Below are 12,038 nucleotides of genomic sequence, written 5' to 3'. Positions count from 1 at the left end.
AATGATTTTACTCGGGCCAGCCATGATCTTGATGTAATTGAATCGGTTCCGCTCTCTCCTCTCTCCCTCCCTCTCCCCAGAATATTTGTGCAGCTTACGGAGAGGCATCCAGGGGGACCGAGCTGTTGCTGGAAGGAGCCTCTCACTCCGGCTTGCCTCATCCGTGTGGGAAGCGGCGTAAGTCTATCCTAAGCCACCTGGCTTTGGGAAGGAGGTTGCCTTTCCCTGCTCCTTCCCTCGCGCTCTTACAGCTTTTAATAACATCGGCACATTCGAAACGTTTTGGCTGCTGCCCATCGGGGGGGGGTGTAATGAATTCCTGCACTACAGATGCCTTTCTGGAATAAATCACGTGTGTTTACCTTGGGAACCAGGCACAGGACCCCAGGACTTCAGGTTCAAGTATTACAAGGCACTGAGCGACAGGCAGCTCCTTTGAAACCTCCTGGTTTTAATGGGAATCGCTTAGGCAAGCACCAATTACTGCTGAAAACTCCTTCCAAGTGGCTTCTCTTTTCCAAGTGTGTTTGATGCCCCAGGAATCCCGCTACGGGGATTTCAGTTCTAGGGTGTTCCCAAACAATACAGGGATCGTCCTGTGTGCACAGCCTGTTTCCATCGGTGTCAGCAGCTCTCCGCTGACGGGCGTGCGAAGGACCTGTCCCCGTATTCTGCCTCCTCGAGACGCGCTTGCAAACATTTACGAAGCCTGGCAGAAGGACGGACGGAGGTGTGTGGCTCTGCGCGTGGTTTCACGTGCTCTCCCACAAACGCCGGCTGGCAGGCTTCGCCCCGTTTCTGGGGAGGAATGAAGACCCGGTAGATGGTGCACAGTGGAGAGCGCTGGTAGCACCAGTGTGTTGCAGGTGGTGGTTGTGGTGGCTCCATACAGGGAAGTAAAATAGGTGCTGGGCTACTCTCTGTCCCTGACGACAACAGGCATGGCGTACCTTGTACCCACACAGCCAAACTCTCCCTTCTTTTCCAAAACTGTGTCCAAAGTGCCATTAGGAGACATCCTTCGGAGCATGCTGTCCCACGCTGTGCTGGTGTATGGGCCAGCTGGTGAGGTGAAAACCGTGCCCCCAGTACAACCGTGCCCCCAGCACAGGAAGGACATGGAGCTGTTGGAGCAGGGCCAGAGGAGGCCACGGCAATGATCCGAGGGCTGGAGCACCTCTCCTACGAGGAAGGGCTGAGAGAGCTGGGGCTGTTCAGCCTGGAGAAGAGAAAGCTGTTGGAAGACCTTAGAGCAGCCTTCCAGTACCTGCAGGAGGCCTACAGGAAAGATGGGGAAAATCTTTTCAGCAAAGCTTGTTGCGATAGGACAAGGAGCAATGGCCCTAAACTAAGGGAGGGTAGATTTAAACTAGATGTAAGGGAGAAATTTTTTTACCGTGAGGGTGGTGAAACCATGGAACAGGTTGCCCAGAGAGGTGGGAGATGCTCCATCCCTGGAAGCATTCAAGGCCAGGTTGGACAGGGCTCTGAACAACCTGGTCTCGTTGAAGATGTCCCTGCTCACTGCAGGGGCTTGGGTTAGATGGGCTCTGAAGGTCCCTTCCAACCCAAGCATTCAATTATTCTATGCCACACATGAAACATACAGATGTGTGCTCTGATTCTTCTTAGCTGGCTGGCATGTATGTCGGCGTGGACATGAAAGACCATGTCATCCTGATAATACCTTCAGTGAAAAGTCTGGTGGCACGAGTGCATGATGGTGGGCTATAAGAAAAGCTGATGGTTCTTCCGCAGACCAAGAGCTTTGGCAATCACACACCCAGGCTGTGCTATTTGTGTTTCTCCTCTAATGACGTAAGCACTAGTATTTGCTGTGGGGAGAAAAAGGGGAAGATTCTTGGCTTCTACCTAACTGCTGCTATTCTGGGCTACGTTAGGGTTCCTGCAGGAAGTGAACGCAGGTCCCAGAGCACCGACCCAATTCTTCTGTGACGAAATGTGCTCCATCTACCCTGAAATTCTCCCATGCCTTCTGTTTGATATAATATCCTTTCTTGCTTCCTGTCCTGAACGGTAGGGTGAAGCCGTTGTGTGCTGAGACGTCTGTCAGGCTTTCTCTCCCATCGAGACGGCTGCGTATTGATGGTGGGTGAAATCATTCCTATACTTAGGTTGCAAACTGTAAAGGAATGATGCCATCTCAGTGTAAAGAAAAGAAACCAATTACTCACGCAGAAAATGTGTGCTGCTTCACAGCAGAAGGCTGGAGCTGGTAATGGACTGGAGTGGGATTTCAGCAGGTAGTCACAAGCCCGTGGTCCCGAAACCTCTGCATGGCAGCGCCTGGGCTGGGCAGAGCTGTGTCGGCTGCAGCTCCTCCTTGCCTAAAAGTAATCAGGAGGATGGGGCCAGACTCTTTTCAGTGGTGCCCAGTGACAGAACAAGGGGCAATGGGCACAAACTGAAGCACAGGACGTTCTGTCTGAACGTGAGGAAGAACTTCTTCACTCGGAGGGTGACGGAGCCCTGGAACAGGCTGCCCAGGGAGGTTGTGGAGTCTCCTTCTCTGGAGATATTCAAGACCCGCCTGGACAAGGTCCTGTGCAGCCTGCTCTGGGTGACCCTGCTTTGGCAGGGGGGTTGGACTGGGTGACCCACAGAGGTCCCTTCCAACCCCGAACATTCTGTGATTCTGTGATTCTGTAATCGTGGGTCTGCTGTTTGCTGTGCAAAATGAAGGCTAGAGCTATCCTGTGTCCCTCCTAGTGATATTACCTGCAGAGAAGACACGTTTATTTTGCTGAAATATTCCCCCATTCCCCACGTGCTCTGGCTGCTGCAGAGCTGAGCGGTCTGGGGACTGCCTGCTCGATAAACCTGGTCAGGAGCCGCAGACCCCACGTGTCCTGAGGGGTTTCTGCTGTTCCCAGAACGGATGTAGGCAGGGGTTTGCTGGGGACAGACATTCCAGTGTGGCACTTCGCCTCTGCCTCTGCTTCTGTTTTACAAAAGCCGCATCGTGGAGCGGTTGAGAAGGGTGAGAGTCAGTCTCTGAGCCCTGCTGCTGAGGGGCCGCTTGTTTCCCGCCTACCTTCGTCTTCCTCTCCTGCGACATTAAACGCTGCCTGGCTGGCACGACCCTACGCTCTGCGGGGCAGACGCCGAGATCTGCTGCGTGAAAGCCCTCACAAGCAGGCAGGAGCAACACGTGATCTCTCCAGCTCGATGGGTTTTGAAACCTTTCCTCTGCCCTGGCAGAAGACTTTTTCTGGCAAACAGCAGGTAACACCTTCTGCCCACACAACGGATTAACCTCGTGGCTCAGAGCTGGGGTTTCTACCCTCTGGGGCTGGGGAGGGAGTCCTGGGCTCCTTCCCAGGCTCGGTGTACAGGATATTTCTACATCCACTCTAGCATAAAAGGTAGGTGGCAGCAGCAGCAACCATATTTTAAAAGGAAAGGGTGAGTCCTGAGCTTGAAAATAAAATGCAGGGGCCTCACTCTAGAGGAGAGGGTTTGGAGCATGAAGAGCTAAGAGCAGAGGAGCACTCTCCATCCACCATCGCCCATCGACCCCTTGGGAATACTGCATCACCCTGTCTTGGGGAGTCAGGCCGTTGCTCTGGGAAGGGCAATGGGCACAAACTGAAGCAGAGGAAGTTCCAACTGCACATGAGGAAGAACTTCTTCCCTCTGAGGGTGACGGAGCACTGGGACAGGTTGCCCAGGGAGGCTGTGGAGTCTCCTTCTCTGGAGATATTCAAGACCCGTCTGCACGAGGTCCTGTGCAGCCTGCTGTAGGTGACCCTGCTTCGGCAGGGGGGTTGGACTGGGTGACCCACAGAGGTCCCTTCCAACCCTGACCATTCTGTGATTCTGTGATTCTGTAAACGGTGAAGGCTAAGTGTGACACGGAGAGGACAGCATGCAGCAGCCAGCAGTGTCGATCAACCAAAAGCCACAGATTTTTACTCATATTTCAAATGAGCTGGGGGTGACCACAGTGAGATTGAGTTGTGTGGATGATTTTTTTTTTCCTGGTAGTTGTCACGTGCGCTTTCATGGCTGAATGTAGCTTTCCATGCTGTCTTTTTCCATGACTCTCCTTCTCTGCCCAGAGGGAAAAACGTCTCCGAAAAGGACAAAGTGAAAGTGAAGAGGATCTGATTTCTGGGTGGGTTGTTAAGCAGACATCACTGGAGAGCATTTCTCTCTGATGCTTTTTCACGTATGCATGGAGCTTGGGACCTGTGTCCTCCAAACAGTGTTTGCAAGGTGACTCTATATATCGCACTGGTGAAAGGTGTGGAGCTGAAAGCCCTGGAGAGTTATACTGCCTGTCTGCAAACAGACCCAGTTTAGACTTTCTCAGGTAAGGTCAGAACTATCCCAGAATATTTATGGGCTCATCTGGCACCTGAATGTTGTGGAAAATAGCAAAAGAAATACCATCCCTGTGGCATTTGCGGTTGAAACTTCAGGAAAGCCATAAATCGCAGGGAACGTCCTGCATTTCCATCCCACCTTCCCAGAAAGTTCAGAGAAAATCTTCATACTTTCCTGAAAAGAACTAAGATTCTCCACCCTGAAACTGACCCCTCTCGAGTAAAGTCTGAGGGGTAAGAGAAGGACTGAAAGAGCCTTGGTCCAGACATGGCTTTAGGTAGGTGTCTCCAGCCTGCCCTGTTCTTTGATGCCACTGGCTTCAAAGGGGTTTTGCTCCTTGCAAACATGACCCTGTTTCTCCAGTCCCTCTCCTAATTTGAAAGGTAACGATCTACAGGGGTGTAGTCAAAGCCACCCATTATAATCACTGAATTACAGCTGCCATTTTGATTGGTATTCTGCGCTCCTTACTGTGTTCTTGATAAAGAAGCTCCTACCAGAACCCCTCCAGCATAATTGTACTCCTGCAGCTGAAAGGGAATCGAGCTGCCATCACGCCCGCGTTTCCTTGTAGTTCTTCCCATCCGCACACGTGGAGCTGGATTTTAGCTGACAGAAATCAAAGGAAGTAGAGACTAATTTACCGCAACTGGGATCTGTCCCGTTGGCCATAAACTTATCTGCACGCATCAAGTAGAAACCGACAGTTTTTCCTTTACATCTGTCACGAGGGGGAAGAAATCATCGAAACAATCAAAACCTGACTGTTTACACATGTTTTGTTTTATAAATGGACTTGTATAGAAAGTTGCAGCACTGTTGCACAGACAGCTCACATAAATCTCTTATCACAAAAGCCATATGTCCTCATTTCCTCATCTGCGGTAAAATACAAGCAGTGGCACTTGGATAATTAGGAAGCTGGGGGTAAACCACTCGGCATCCAGCAGTAGGAAAGTGTGCCTGCCTGAAGGTTACAGAACACAAAACAGAGCAGTTGGGTTTCGAGCGGTGTCGCTTGTCCGTACAACTTTCCGTTGCGTGACTGTCGTTTGTGTGTTAACAAGCCAGTTCCTCCACGGAGGAGATACTGGAGAAACTGGAAAGGTCTGAGAGGTGCCTAATCTTCTCCATTCGGTTTTCTCTGAGCTGGCAGCCTGGTTGCTCACCTTTGATGGGCTTTTGAAGGACTCAAAATCAGACCTCAAATGATCTGATGGTCCTTTGGAAGGACTCAAAATCAGACTTCAAAATGCAGTGAACTGACCTGCTCCCATTTAAGTCCCTTCGATACGATCTCCAGACACGTAGAGGGGTAGAAGAGCATCCATGGTTGGTCCCACTGAAAAGCTTTCTCCTTCAGACGGATGGCACAGTGTGGGATCCCCTGTTCCCTGGAAGGAGCTAACATGGTTTCGCCTGGGAAGGAGGAGCAGAAGGGTCTCACAGGACCACTCAGGCATTTTTGCCTTCTCCCTTACCAAAAACTTGGACTACTGTCACCTGTGGCCCTTGTTCGGCACTGGTAAGCCAAGCCAGTGCCACTCGCTAACTTTTAACTTCACCTGCGTGTTTCCATAAAGCTACTCTGAGATGGATAAAAATTAACCGAGTGCGTACAATTAGCACAGCTGCCTTTATGGGATGTGTAGAGTCCTTCCAATCCTTTATTTTTTCCAAAAAGGAGACATTTCCTAAATTTCAGAGCAGCCAGCAATGGTGAAATGCCCTTTTGCCCAGCTTGGTGTGCTTTGTGTAAGGGGTATTTATTTAATCCCTCTGAAACTACATAAGAAAGGAGAGAAATATCCCGGCGGCGAGATAAGATGATTATCTTCCTGGCAAACAATAGAAACACGGTCAAAATTAAAAATAATTTGATTGCAGATAGGAAGCCTAGTAAAGCAGCATGACTAGAGGAAACATGACTAATTTTTTTTTAGCTTGTCTGAACTCACACAGCAGAGCTTTGCGAGAGCCGTAACTTTGAAATATAGATCTGTAGAAAACCCGTGGGGGGAGGATGGCAACAATCCAACTGCAATAGTACAATAGCAGCAAGTTAATGCAGCTGGTTGATCCGACCTGAATGGCTCAATAGCAACAGACACAAGCTATTTTAGGTGTAATTTGGTGGGGACTACAGTAAATATGGTTCAGGGAGGAGTGGAGAAAGTGAAGACTTTTTTCTCAACTCTTTTTTGGTGTCCATTCGCTTCCCATTCTCCTTGGTAACACGTGGCCAACCCATGACGCCAGTGCCACCGGCAGGATCAGTACCAAGCTGTCTATGCCGAGGCAGCGGGCCAGTGCTTCACGTCCTTCGTCAGTGTTGGTTCTTCCCATCTCCAGCAGAGAACCTTATTTTCTGCAGGGGACAGAGGAGGTGGCTGCTCGACCACGATGACCTTGGGGTCTGTCTCCAAGAGAAAATTCTAGCAGATGTGAAACCTATACAGGGGCCCTTATAATTTCCTTCTGATCATGATTACCCAGCAAAAGCCTTTATATGATTCCCAGAAGTACTGCGTACTGAACTACTGCTTCCTTAAAACAAACTCGGCATGAACCAACCTCTATCCAGTGGGGATGTGAAGAGGAAAGTGCTGTATAGGACAGCTGCTCCTCAGCGTCCGTGGCAGGACTCTAACATCTTCCTCTGTCCCAGACAGCACTCGTATCTGCTGTAGACAGGCCATTGAGCTGGGCAGGCACTGAGACTCACCTAGGCTGCAGTTCTTGTTGTCCTTGCACCACAGCCTGCATGTCAGAAATGGCCTAGTGACTATGGATTTAGTCCAGCAGACAGTAACATTCGGATCTCTGTTTTTAAACGTCTAAGATGACTTGACTGTATCCTTCTAGAAATGTTATTGTCTAGACTATTCTGTGCTTTTATTAGCGTCGTTAGAGATGGGTCTCTAATACGAAGGCAGTCAACACTCAAAACGCCCTGTGTGCTAGGGAACTGATGTTGCATCCATTTCACAGCAGAATAAATTCCGCTGTAGATAGAGGGTTGAAATGATCCGTTCCAAGAACATCGGGAGAAGCATGGATCAGAACACAACAAAGACATGATGTTCCCAGGTCTGGTTTCGACCACAAAACCACAATTTCTTTTTTTGCTTTAAAAGCCTTTCGAACTGACATTTTTAGTCAACTGAGGGTTGAAGCAAATCCTTGGTTAGCTCCATTGAAGCCATGTCGAATTACATCAGCCGAGGATGTGAGTACACTGAACTGATACTAAGCTACCTCTGCTGCAGTTATGCATGTCTGGTCCTTTACCTGGGAAGATACGTTTTCTAGTATTCTGAGGGCAGAATATAAGTCAGGAGAAAGTGTGTTGCAGACCCTTGTGACAGCCATAAGCAGTAGCTGACACTAGATGCTAAATGCTATTTAAGCCGCTTGGCAAACCTCAGCCAGGTCCAGTAATTGTAGGTGGATGAGAGCTTGCCGAGGGTCATTAGGTTCCTGATGGAGGAAATACCGCTGAAAGGCAGAAGAGGAAATGACAGATTTAATGAATAGTGGTCACAAGCTGAACTACAAAGAGCAATCGGTCTGTATGTTTTCCTACAAGAACGATGATAGCAGAACCAAGGCCAGATGGTCCCTGCAAAGTACCTGATGGTAAAACCCCTCCAAACCAGAAGGCATGACAAATGGCACCAGGCAAAAGTCTCTGACCAGTAAGAAGAGTAGCTGCACTTATGCAGGCAGTGAACCGAACACTTTGAGCGGGGCTATGTCCTCCTTCTTCCACCACAAAGGAGAGTGCCAAGTCTTTCGCAGTTGAAACATCAAAGCATTGCCTCTGGAATGGGAGGTCTCAGCATTAAGGGCTTGTTGCCACTGTTACCAATGGTTCAAAAACCTGAAAGATAGATCTAGGTGGAATATCAGATATGCATGAAAAGAAAGAGGTGTTTCACGCTGATGGACAGGATTTAGCATGCTAGTCAAATCCAAGAAAATGAGATTGTACTTGTCATAGTCAAAGAGACATTAAAAGCCTATGCTTGGACAGCGCGGCACTGGCAGCAGAATCCCTGCAGTCTGTCTCTGAGCAGTGCTGCGCTGTGTGTTGATCACGGGGGTTTTACGCTTTTGTGGAAACAGCTAATGATGACATGATTCAAGATTCTGTAGAGGGCTCAGAGGGAGGCTTAGTAAGACATCAAATAATGATGTCAAACTTTTCATGCATGACAAGCTAAATGTAAAAGTGTCATTCTCACAGGGACTTAAACAACAGTTGGGATTTGCTTTCAAAATGGAAGAGGAAATCATCCGGGCCAATTTGTTAGTTTAGACACATGAAACACCATCCGAATGAAGATGGTGGTCTGCATCATGAATGAAGCGGGGCACAGACGTTTCTGCCACGGACATCGATGGATGATGTGTCTGTAATCAGCGATGCAATGACACAGCAGCGCTGGAGGCAAACTGTCAAGTGGACAAAAGCTTTATTGTCCTGGGGAAAGGTCATCAAGTCTGAGCCTTTAACATCGTCAAAACTTCTCAAAAGAACACACAGCCAACCACACACTATTCACAGATAGTCACCTTCTACCTTCTTGCCTGCCATGCTGCTCAGTGCACCGGTGGACCTGCTGCTGCTGTATCTGCTGTCTTGAACACCGTTCCTGTTCAGCAGGAGGCTGTCACTACTGAGGAAGAATGCCATCTTCTCCTGCTTCAGTGCTTCACTGCAGCCTGTTTCTGTCTAGGAAAACAAAAATGGTGGCGTCTGTATGTTGTTGAACATCCATCATAGCAAGCTAGCTGCAGAGAGGAGAGGAGAGGAGAGGAGAGGAGAGGAGAGGAGAGGAGAGGAGAGGAGAGGAGAGGAGAGGAGAGGAGAGGAGAGGAGAGGAGAGGAGAGGAGAGGAGAGGAGAGGAGAGGAGAGGAGAGGAGAGGAGAGGAGAGGAGAGGAGAGGAGAGGAGAGGAGAGGAGAGGAGAGGAGAGGAGAGGCTGGACCCACCTACATTGCTCCATCACAAAACGGCCTGTCTTTCTAACAGCTTTGTTCTGCACAAACCTGAAAAGGAGAGCTTACTGCAGGAGCAATGAGGTGCAATTCCATGGCTCTGTTGTCCAAGATGGGTGCAACAGACATTTCTGACTGTAACACTCAACTCCAGGAATAAACAAGATGATAAATGGCTTTAATGAGTAAAAATGAACATCTAATGCAGCAAGGGGAAGAGCAGTGCTAAATGATTATTGACTTGTGAGTTGGGGCCCATCGAAGACCTGGTATCCCATGAGGTTGTCTCTGAGGAACAAAGGGATAACGTGCTGCCGTTCATATTGCAAGAGGCAATTGCTGGATAAGGTCTGGCCTGGTCCCTAGGTTACACCCAGGACTGGATAGTCCATGGCCATCCAGTGCTTTTATCATAGGTCCCCTGTGGACCTTCACCCAAGCTCACAGGCCTCCCCCCATGTCTGATGCATTGCCTAACAACTTCAGGGCTCCAGGCAGGAAGCTGTTTCTTGGAGGATACTTAAGAGAACAATAATGACCATGGAAAGCTTGTTCCCCTGCGTACTGCCATGAAGACTGTTGGTATTGCAGTGCCTGTTGGCAAAGATTCTCTGCTTCCCAAAGGGAGAACGGAAAGCTGGAGCACCATCTTGGAGTAAAGAGACAGATGTCAGTGGAAAAAAACCCAAAGCTTTTGTTCTTCTTGACTGTGTTCATTGGAACGGAAAATCCAGGCAAGGAGACTGGAGAGCCTGCCGTTCACAATGCCAGGTCTCCTGGTTTCTAATTTTAGAACAAAGCACTCCTCACCGCCGCTTTTCCTAAACGCCCCCGTTACACGTATTTTCGGAGGATGATTTCATAAGGTCTCACAGCAGCAGGGACTGAGCAGACGTACATGCAGAATCTAAGAGGGAGAAACAGCTGTGTAAGTAAAAATCTACCATCTCTTGTTGTCAGGGTAGGCTACAGAGTAGAGGCAATCAGCACTACTTTAGAAAGCACTGGCTTGAGTGTGCAACAGGGTTTGTATCCGCTTACAAGAGTGCAAAGGAAATAAAACCGACCTCCGACCACGTGACGGAAAGGGTACGGTGTCGGGTGTGAGGAGGACGGGGTTCTGTTCTGGGCAAACTTCGTCCGTCTGTCCTTGTTGCCTCCACTGTCACGTTTAACAGCCGTGTCGGTGCGGAGTCTGCCGTGGTGCTCGTGTCACTACCGCGGTGTTGGGCACCTTGCGTCCTTGGTGTCTATACCGACAGCAAGCCGGCAGAGGCTCACTCGCTTTTAAACCCTCTTTTACTTCCTCATAGGCATATCGAGGGTTCCAAATCTTTTCTCTTCTCTTAATTTACGTTGCAGAGGTTTCTGTTCAGTGGAAAGCAGCCCTCCTCGCCAATGGGAACTAAACCCCTTTCAGGCAGCAGGGCTCTTGCCCACCCGTTAATTAAGACCTCTCGAAGCTGCAGTGCAAGTGGGTGGCTGTCGAGTAGCTCTGAGTAAGCTACAAGAGCGTGTCATCATTGCCAGGCTTGGCCCAGCTTAATGTCAGCCAAGACATTGTGGGGGAAACCTGACTGCAAACAAAAGCAGAGCCAACTGCACTGTTTGTCCTTGTCCAAATGAAGGTAAGGGCAAACGGGAAATATTTACAAACAGGATTCATAAAATCCCTCCATTTTTAATACAATAAAGAGAGGTGTTGGCTTCCACGGCACATGCATTGCAAGCTGACAACAGTGTTTTCCTTGGGCACGAGCCAACGCTTTGGCTCTCCTGCTCTTTCACCAGACACTAGCCCTCTGGGATGAGTCACTGGTTCTTCTGGCGGGGCTGCAACCTGCTGAGCCAGGAGAAGGAGCCCTTGTTGCACAGAACATGAGGAGATGATGCGCCGTGTGGGTCACACGGGCAACCAGCACCGCTTCCCACCACTGGCTGATGCAGATGGCACAAAGAGGACTTGCGGGCTTGGAGGAGATGGAAATAAAGCCAGGACTCCCCAGGACCTGACAGAATCACACAATCACAGAATAGTAGGGGTTGGAAGGGACCTCTGTGGGTCATCTAGTCCAACCCCCCTGACGAAGCAGGGTGACCTACAGCAGGCTGCACAGGACCTTGTCCAGGCGGGTCTTGAATATCTCCAGAGAAGGAGACTCCACAACCTCCCTGGGCAGCCTGTTCCAGGGCTCCGTCACCCTCAGAGTGAAGAAGTTCTTCCTCACGTTCAGACGGAACTTCCTCTGCTTCAGTTTGTGCCCGTTGCCCCTTGTCCTGTCGCTGGGCATGGGGTTTGGGTACCGCATGTAATGTCTGGTGACCATCTAAGAGTCCGCGTGGCTCCACCAGAAGCTCCAGTCCAGCAATTTCGGTACTTAAGTGAGCTGCAGCAATTAATTTCTGTAAACCTCGGTCCTCAATCACCTCCAACTCCTTGCTGTGATGCATTAACCCCTTACCTGTCCTCTCCCACCCCAGGAGAACCGGTGGTTACATGAAGGGAGCACGTGGCCGGAGACCTCCGAGCCAAGCAGGGTGGGTTTTGTTTGCGTTTCTTTTTATTCCGAGAGCCCTCGAATGAAAAAAAGAAGGATGATTCCGTGAGTAAGGGATGTGCGATCACGGGTGTCCAACGTCGACTTGTGGAAACTATAGGAAGAGGCAAGGCTCTTCACTTCGGG

The sequence above is a fragment of the Opisthocomus hoazin genome, chromosome 4, assembly GCF_030867145.1.
Source record: "Opisthocomus hoazin isolate bOpiHoa1 chromosome 4, bOpiHoa1.hap1, whole genome shotgun sequence".
NCBI lineage: Eukaryota > Metazoa > Chordata > Aves > Opisthocomiformes > Opisthocomidae > Opisthocomus > Opisthocomus hoazin.
Note: the sequence above shows the minus strand (reverse complement) of the source record.